We start from the raw sequence: 7,697 nt of genomic DNA, 5'->3' as shown, positions 1-7,697 counted from the left end.
TACACGTACCCCATCCTTATTGATTTTTCTAAGTATCTTTTTGAGTTGTTTAACAACTGGGTGGGCTCATAAACGATCAAAACCAGAGTTTCTGAACCCCAGATTACATTAAAACCCCAGGGTTCCAATTTTAGGGCTGAACAACAAGGAAAAGGTGCTGGGAAAAGGAAGGGTTTTTCCCAGGGTCAATTAGGCTTTACAATACTGTAATGCGGCTGTGAAACAGCATTCATGATGTAAACTCAGATAAAAGAGAAGGCAGAGGAGGAGGAATTAAAAGCACAGTATGGAGTGGGAGATAGGGTTGGAGCTTAGAAGTCAGATTGGGAACTGCACTGTTTCAAGAGGGAAACCAGGTAAAAGCTTAACCAACCTTAGCGTACCAAGGTCTGGGGCTGAATCTGATCCAAGTATTTCACACACACAGACCTCTTAACCAGTAAACTTAATTCATTAGAAATACAGGTGGAGTACATCCTAAAATCCACACTTATAATGATTTAACCTGGGCACCCTTGAAAACTTAATTCCAGGTAAACTAGACCCTCAAAACAAAACTTGCAAGAAATTCACTAAAAAAAAGAGAATTACAATAATCAGTAAGACCAGATATATTAAAAAGAAAGGAAATTAACATAAAACCTAAATAAACCTTAAAAAGACAACATTACAAAATTGACCCCATAATGGAAATACAATAAAACACCATGTGTTGACATTAAAACAGCTCAAAAGTAAACTGATGGCTTCCATCAATTTCCTCTAAACCAAAAAATCCTGTCAACCAATACCCCGTTAATCCAATCAATTCCCTTATTTCCCTCCCTCCCCCAATGTAACCTGCAAGCCCAATCCACAGACAGCCCCTACTTTTGTTTCCTACTTGGTAGAATTAGAACTTCTTCAGACCTTGTATCTACTATCTACAGGATGATAACAAGAAGCTTTGGTGATTTCTCTAGAATGCTTTCTGCCTTACTCAGGGGTGCAGACCTTCAGTATTCAAGTCTGTTGGACATGGACATTCAGAGAAATCCGCAACTTTTCTTCATTATTTGGTATAAGATTCAGCCAATTCTTTAGCAGATGATTTGGCTAAGCCTGTTGTGCCATGCTGTGATCAGGAGAGGGATTTGTTGCTTTTGTAGATATTTCCTGTATAACGGTTTTGTCATTGAATAGCAGAAGATTCTCTCCATTCATTATTCCATTTTTTTTCTTCTAAAAAAGTCTTTGGGTTTATTCACCCAAATTATGATGATGACAACATTTGTTTTGGTGAAAACATTTGTTTTGGTGAAAACAAAATAAATATCCAAGATATACAAGCTTTGGATGTAAAATATACAAGTTCTTCTTTATTCTGCCCTTATAGACAATAGTTACAGATTGGTACATATTCTTAGATTAGCAGATCTAAGAAATGCAGAAGTTTTTCTCATTGAAGAAAGCTGGCACCTTCACCACGGCTAATAGAGAAGGTTCGCTTAAGAAGATGACATCTAACTTCAAAATACATTATTTTGACTTTTTTTTTTTTTTTTATACATATGCTGTGGTTTTGCACCAGAACTTACACAATGGAACTAGTTTTTGCTTGACTTGCCTTCATTTAGCTGGGGAATTCTCTTATACTCATAGTTGTTTATGTCAACCTTCTCTTGCAAAGCCTATAAAAGAGAGAAAGAAAGGTTAAGCTTAATTCCAGCTGCTTCAAATTATAGAGTGATATAGCATGCACATATGGAGTCATAGTCAACAGTTTAGAAAAATACCTTAAGTTCCTCTTCCAGTGATATCTTCTTGGGCTTATAACCTTGCACAGGTCCTGTTCTTGAGAGTGCTTTTCGACTCTCAATGATCTCCCACTCTTGATCATCTTTCACCTTTGCCATATCTTTACTGAAGTAAATAATTCCAAATCACTTACGTAGGCAACGATAGAGGTGCAATAATTACTCAAGATTATGAAAACAACTGATCTGAAAAGACCATCTTTGTATTCAAATAGAACCTACTAATAGCTACAAAAGAGAAGAAACGAAGGCCCCCATCCAGACAATTTATCAAAACCCAAAATCCCATGTCATTTGATTCCTATGAAATAGCAACGAGTACGTTTCCAAATACGATTCCGTTCTGAAATATGGGATTTTACAGAGAAATAGCTTTGATTGGGTTCATTGGAAAAAAAAAAAAAAAAAAAATCTTAAAGAACTGGAATCCTGAAATCCGAGGAATCCTGAACTTACGTTCCTTGCAAGAGGTGGGCTAGGCCAGCTGCGCCGAGCACGGTGAGTGAAATCATAGGAAGCCCGTATCTGAGGAATGGGTACTTCCTTCCCCATCTCTTGAACTGTGAGGCCGAATGCCGAATCCTGTTGGTAGCGTTCGCAGCTGTCATTTTCATTCCTTTTGGAGAATCCATTGCTATTTCGGAGGTCATCACGGGGGTATGCACCAGACAGCAAGTCTCAGGACTGATGCTCGTTGGAGGAGCTTTGGTTGGTTCTCTTCCAGTTCGTGCTCTAGGGTTTTCCTTCTGCTCTCATTAGTCTAATGCTAACACTACTGGTTTATAAAAGGGGTATTTCTGTAATTTCGACTTGTTACCGTATGAGACATTGAGACTCATCGTCTCCAGAGAGTTCTGTTAGAATTGAAATTGAGCGAAAGAGAGGGAGAGGCAGAGGCAGAGGCAGAGGCAGAGGCAGAGGCTTCTTCTGTTATTGCCTTGGGTGGCTCTCTTTGAGATGGCCGGAAAGGCTGCCACGGATCCGTCTACGTATTCGCCGTCTCCGACTCAAAAAACGAGGCTGCCCATCTACAAAGATGTCGACTGGGTTCGTGCGGATGGTCAAGGCTTCCATCAGTGCAGGCCTGCCTGTTAGTTCTCTTTCTTCGGTTGTTTGAGTATTTTTTTTTTTGGGTGGATGAGATAGGTATTCTATGGTTGATTTGTTCCTGTGGTTAATACTCTAGTTTGGGTGGTGCATTTTACTCTCTTTCTCCAATCTCTCTTTATTGGAACAGGCGCATCTTTTTGAAATCATAGATACAGTTTGTTGATACTTCCTTATTTGATCATGGGTTGATGTCGTCTGCTCTTGATGTTGTTCGTTGCTATTGTGTGCGTTAATTATTATGAATGGATGTCTGAGTTTTGACCATTGAACTGCCATTTGTTTTTACTTTTTGACTCCTTGAGTTTGGAACATGTTGTGTTAGAACTATTCCTTTGCGTTGTATGTCTGTATCAAAAAGAAAAAAAATGGCTCACGGAGTGGTCCTCAGATTTTCCTCTTACTTCAAAGGCTTTCTTATGGTAAAAAAGGTCTCTAGTGTCATCTCTTGGGCGTTTAGCATCGATAATGGTCATTGATTTGACATTGTTTTCTTCTCTCTCTGTAGTTTTGTTATTGGAGATGCCTATGGGATTGCAGAATTGTATGGCAAGTGTACGAAGACAATGCTCCAATATTTGGGGTTTGTTTCCAAATATTTGTGGATGCGCTTCTAGGAAAGACTAGAGAACTAGAAATGAGGTTGGCTGTGGTGACTTAGTTCTGCCTTCTCCATCGTTACAGAATAAAAAATGTGGGAAAATTTAAGATGGAAAAACACTGTTTAATTCAAGGTTGACATTTTCGAAGACCTTCAAAAACAATAGTTCAGTCTTATCCCAACTAAATGGGGTCGGCTACATGGATCCTTACCCTCCTATCAGCTCTATTTGAAGTCATGCTTGATACAAGACCTAAGCTATGCATGTCTTTCCCCACCACCTCTCCTGGAGTCATTTTAGGTCTGTCTCTGACTCTTTTAACTTCTTCAATCTGAATCAAATCACTCCTCCGTACTAGAGCATCTAAAGGCCTCCGTTTGACATGTTCATGCCACCTTAAACGACTTTCTCATAGCTTATCATGTATCGGAGCTACTCCTAAATCAATTCTAACTTGATCATTTCTTCATCTTTCCCAATTTTGCCACACATCCATCTCAGCTACACTGAGTTAATATATACGATGCTTCTTTTGCCCAACATTTTGCACCATACATCATAGCTGAACGTATTACTATCCTATAAATTTCTCCTTTTAAGTTTTAAAGAAATACATTGATAACACGACACTCCGGGCGAACCTCTCCACTTCACCCATCCTATTTTAATTCTGTATAAAACACCATCCTCTATATCACCTTCTTTATTTATGATTGAGCCCAAATACCTAAAATTATCACTTTGCAGAATCTCCCTCTCATCAATTTTCAACTCCTCATTATCTGTCCTAATGTAACTAAAATTACACACCATATACTCCATTTCGTTCTACTTATCTGAAGATCTTGAGCTTAATAATTCAAGTCTAGATTAAGATGTGATTTACTAGTACTTCTTTCCATGACTTGAATAAATGGAACAACCATAATGCTAAAAGCTTGAACACAAAGAGTCTAGGACTTCTCTTTTTGTTATAATTTAATTTCTATCAGCTCTTACTCTTTCTGTTTGATTCATGAAAGTTAAAACATTTATATTATAACCACCTTAGTTGTAAGCAATCTAAAAATTCAAAAGGTTGGTGGCTGTTATCTTGAGTGGTATGGCTGGACAAATTCTTTTCAGGGTTGGATTGTGTGACTAAATGGCACTGTTTCTTTTTCAATTCTGAAGGATGGCATTGACTTATCAGAGTTTGAGACTGGCCTTCATCTAATAGTGCTTTAAAGATGTAAAATTGTGCTAGTACATTTGATTGTGAATGATATCTCTCGCATGAAGTGATGCAAACCCAAGAGGGTAAGCAAGCCAAGATCGAATCTGGAAGAGAATAAAGATAAATAGATAGGTTGTAGATGAAGATAGATAGGTGACACCGTCGGAGTCCCACCGAGGTCACGATCGAAGGAGTCCCACCTTAATCCCACTTGAGTCTCACAAGCAAAAGTTGTCAAAGAGAAAGAAGACTAAGTCTTTGTTTTAAGAATTCTGGAATACCAAAGCAGCCTTCCACGATTTGAATTTATAGAGTAGGAAGGAGTTCCAAAAACCCCTTAGATACATGTAAGTAATTAATGGACTGTTGGTATTCCTAACCCATTACATAGAAAACATCCCCCCCCCCATGCATCTAGGAACAATAAACAAGAACCTAGGAACTAGAAACAAGAAAACAATAAATCTGCCTAGGAATAACTACCTAGATATATGAAAAGACTCTTAAATCAACCTAGGAAATATGAAAATAAGCACTACTAAGCCTAATCCCGAATGCCTTCTTTGTACCCATATTTTAGGCCCATTACAAAAAAAAACACAATGAATCAAAGGCCCAATGCATACATAACCCCACCCAAGGCTTATTTCCAATAAAATAAGCCCATTATGTGACTTATCTGCACCATGAAGGCTTTCTACATCATGTGGATATGATCCATAATTTCACTCATAAACTTGATAGACATATCGAGGCCAGGAGGCAACACTAGGCAAAATTCAACTAGTTCAAGGGACTAAACCATACAATCTAAATTCTCATTTCTGTATTGTTCACTATAAAGTTTCTGAATGTTCAATAGAATGTAAAAGATTGACAGTTAGGTTCAGCCTATTAAATATACTTTCAGTGTTGGAATAGAACATGCATGCAGTATACTAAATCAGAGGCTAGTGACTTCCTTTTTATGAACTACTCTTACATCCATGTCACTTACATGCTGCATTAGTCTGTACAAAAGTTGGGTTACAAAGGTATTCCAACTCACTTGAAAAAAAGCTCTCTTTTAATGTAGTTTTAATGCAAAGTGTGAATGGAAGCCCCAAATCTTTGGATGTCTTTATCTGTTTATGTATTGGATGCATATCGAAATCGGCTAAAAATGTGTTGAATTGCTTTGCCAAACAACAGAAACTATGAGGTTCTCTGGCTGTTGGATTAGTGAAGAGAATTTTTGTAAGTAAGAAAAGATCCTTAGCTAAGGATATCTTGTCTTCTGTACAATGATTGGATATGGGCTTATTTTTTCCAAAGAGACCCATATTCATTCAATTTGCTTTTTATATTCCAGTCATGTTTTTTTTGTTAATTCTATAGCTTCACTTTGGTCCAAGTGGAATAGGTTTTTTTTTTTGTTTTTTTAATGAGATACACTACAAAGAAGCACCCTGAGTAATTGGTCACTTGCAGTTTTGAGGATCGGTGCTGTAAATGCTGCATCAGGATCTGCTTATGCTGAGTTTGGGAATACCAAAGTCATCGTCTCTGTGTGAGTTTTTAATTTTTGCCCTGTTCCAGATTTTTGTTGTTGGGTGAATAAAAATTCATTAACCAAAGAAAGAAAGCCCCACAAAGGGGGGAAACAGAGAGAAGTACATTGGGAACATTAGTCGAGTCATACTTTTTATCAGATTGGGAAAAGAAGAATGATCTGATTTTGTTCGTTATACCACGTTAGGGAACGTTAGGCCAGTCATACAAGAAAGTAGATCATTTTTTCTTTTCCCAATAGGTTTTCTCGTCATACTTTTCTAATCATCCAAAGGAGTGCATACATTGGAAGGCTACAGCATTTGCCCTGCTAATTTTTACCTTTAGATGTAGTTGAGGCACATCATGCTAGGAGTCATGTCACATGTTCTTATGTGCCATTTTTTATGTTGTCCATATTTTATACTTGGTAGCTTCTTGGAATTTCTTTATTGCGTAGGAGTTTAGTACAATGCCCATACACTAGATAGGTACTTAGATTTTCTTCTAGTAGCTTAGTTTTACACTCTTTCATAGTTTCATATTGTGTTCGTTTTTTCTGTTTCAGATTTGGTCCAAGAGAAAGCAAAAAAAAGCAATGCTGTACAGTGATGTGGGCAGGCTGAATTGCAATGTTAGCCATACAACTTTTGCCACTCCAGTTCTTGGACAAGCATGCAGGAATATCCTTTTTTATGATTTTGGCTGTTGTTTTAATGTTTTGACTCTGTTCTGATTTTTGAAATTTCTATATTCAGGGATCAGACCACAAAGAATTTTCCTCAAGGAGGGTGCTATAATACTGAAGACTTTCCCAAAGACTACTGTGGATGTCTTTGCATTGGTGTTTGAATCTGGTGGAAGTAAGTTTCAGAAATTACTTTTCCGCATTAATGATGAGTTCTATTATTATATGAGGTTTGTTATATGATACTCTCAACAAATTTGGTTCTCTTCAGTGCTGCTTAATAATTTGGACTTTTGTCTCCATCACTTAGAGTCCCGTTTCCTTCTACATCTTTGTTGAACTTCATATGAAGTGGTTTCTATTTTCAGTTTTTGAAAGTATATTAGGTAGTTTCTAATTTTAGTTTGTTACTATTTTTTGTTTTGTTCTCTAAAATAGGAGTTTCTATTTTGAAATAAGGCAACCAGATATTTTTAGGAAGTTTCTATTTTGGTTGTAAGCTACTTGGTAGCAAGTTACTTTCTATTTTCTATTTACTTGAGGGGCAAGGTATTGCTGCCTATATATGTAATGGATCTTAGTAGCCTCTAGACAACTAATGAAGTTGATATTATTGCTTTGAGCAAGTTTTCTCTTGTCCATGTGTGTGAGGATGAAGGGTGAGAGGGCCTGGCTGAGAGAGCCAAAACCTTAGGGCTGCTGAGAGCCTGGCTCGTGAGAGCTGAATCTCCTTATCCCCTTCTCTCTTCTTCTCCTAT

General features: G+C 37.5%; 1 long non-coding RNA gene and 1 pseudogene across 1 annotated transcript; one reads left to right on the top strand and one right to left on the bottom strand.

Annotated features, from left to right (window-relative positions):
• Positions 1-1,420: 1,420 nt before the first annotated feature.
• On the bottom strand, positions 1,421-1,899 carry LOC122655962. Its single transcript, XR_006332022.1, has 2 exons — positions 1,776-1,899; positions 1,421-1,670 (listed from the first exon to the last, which is right to left on the bottom strand). It is a non-coding gene; the product is annotated as an uncharacterized LOC122655962 (long non-coding RNA).
• Positions 1,900-2,753: 854 nt separating this feature from the next.
• Positions 2,754-7,314, top strand: LOC122655166 (annotated as a pseudogene).
• Positions 7,315-7,697: the final 383 nt, after the last annotated feature.

This window comes from Telopea speciosissima, chromosome 3 (genome assembly GCF_018873765.1).
Source record: "Telopea speciosissima isolate NSW1024214 ecotype Mountain lineage chromosome 3, Tspe_v1, whole genome shotgun sequence".
Classification (NCBI taxonomy): Eukaryota; Viridiplantae; Streptophyta; class Magnoliopsida; order Proteales; family Proteaceae; genus Telopea; species Telopea speciosissima.
This window is presented reverse-complemented; position numbering and strand designations above follow the sequence as displayed.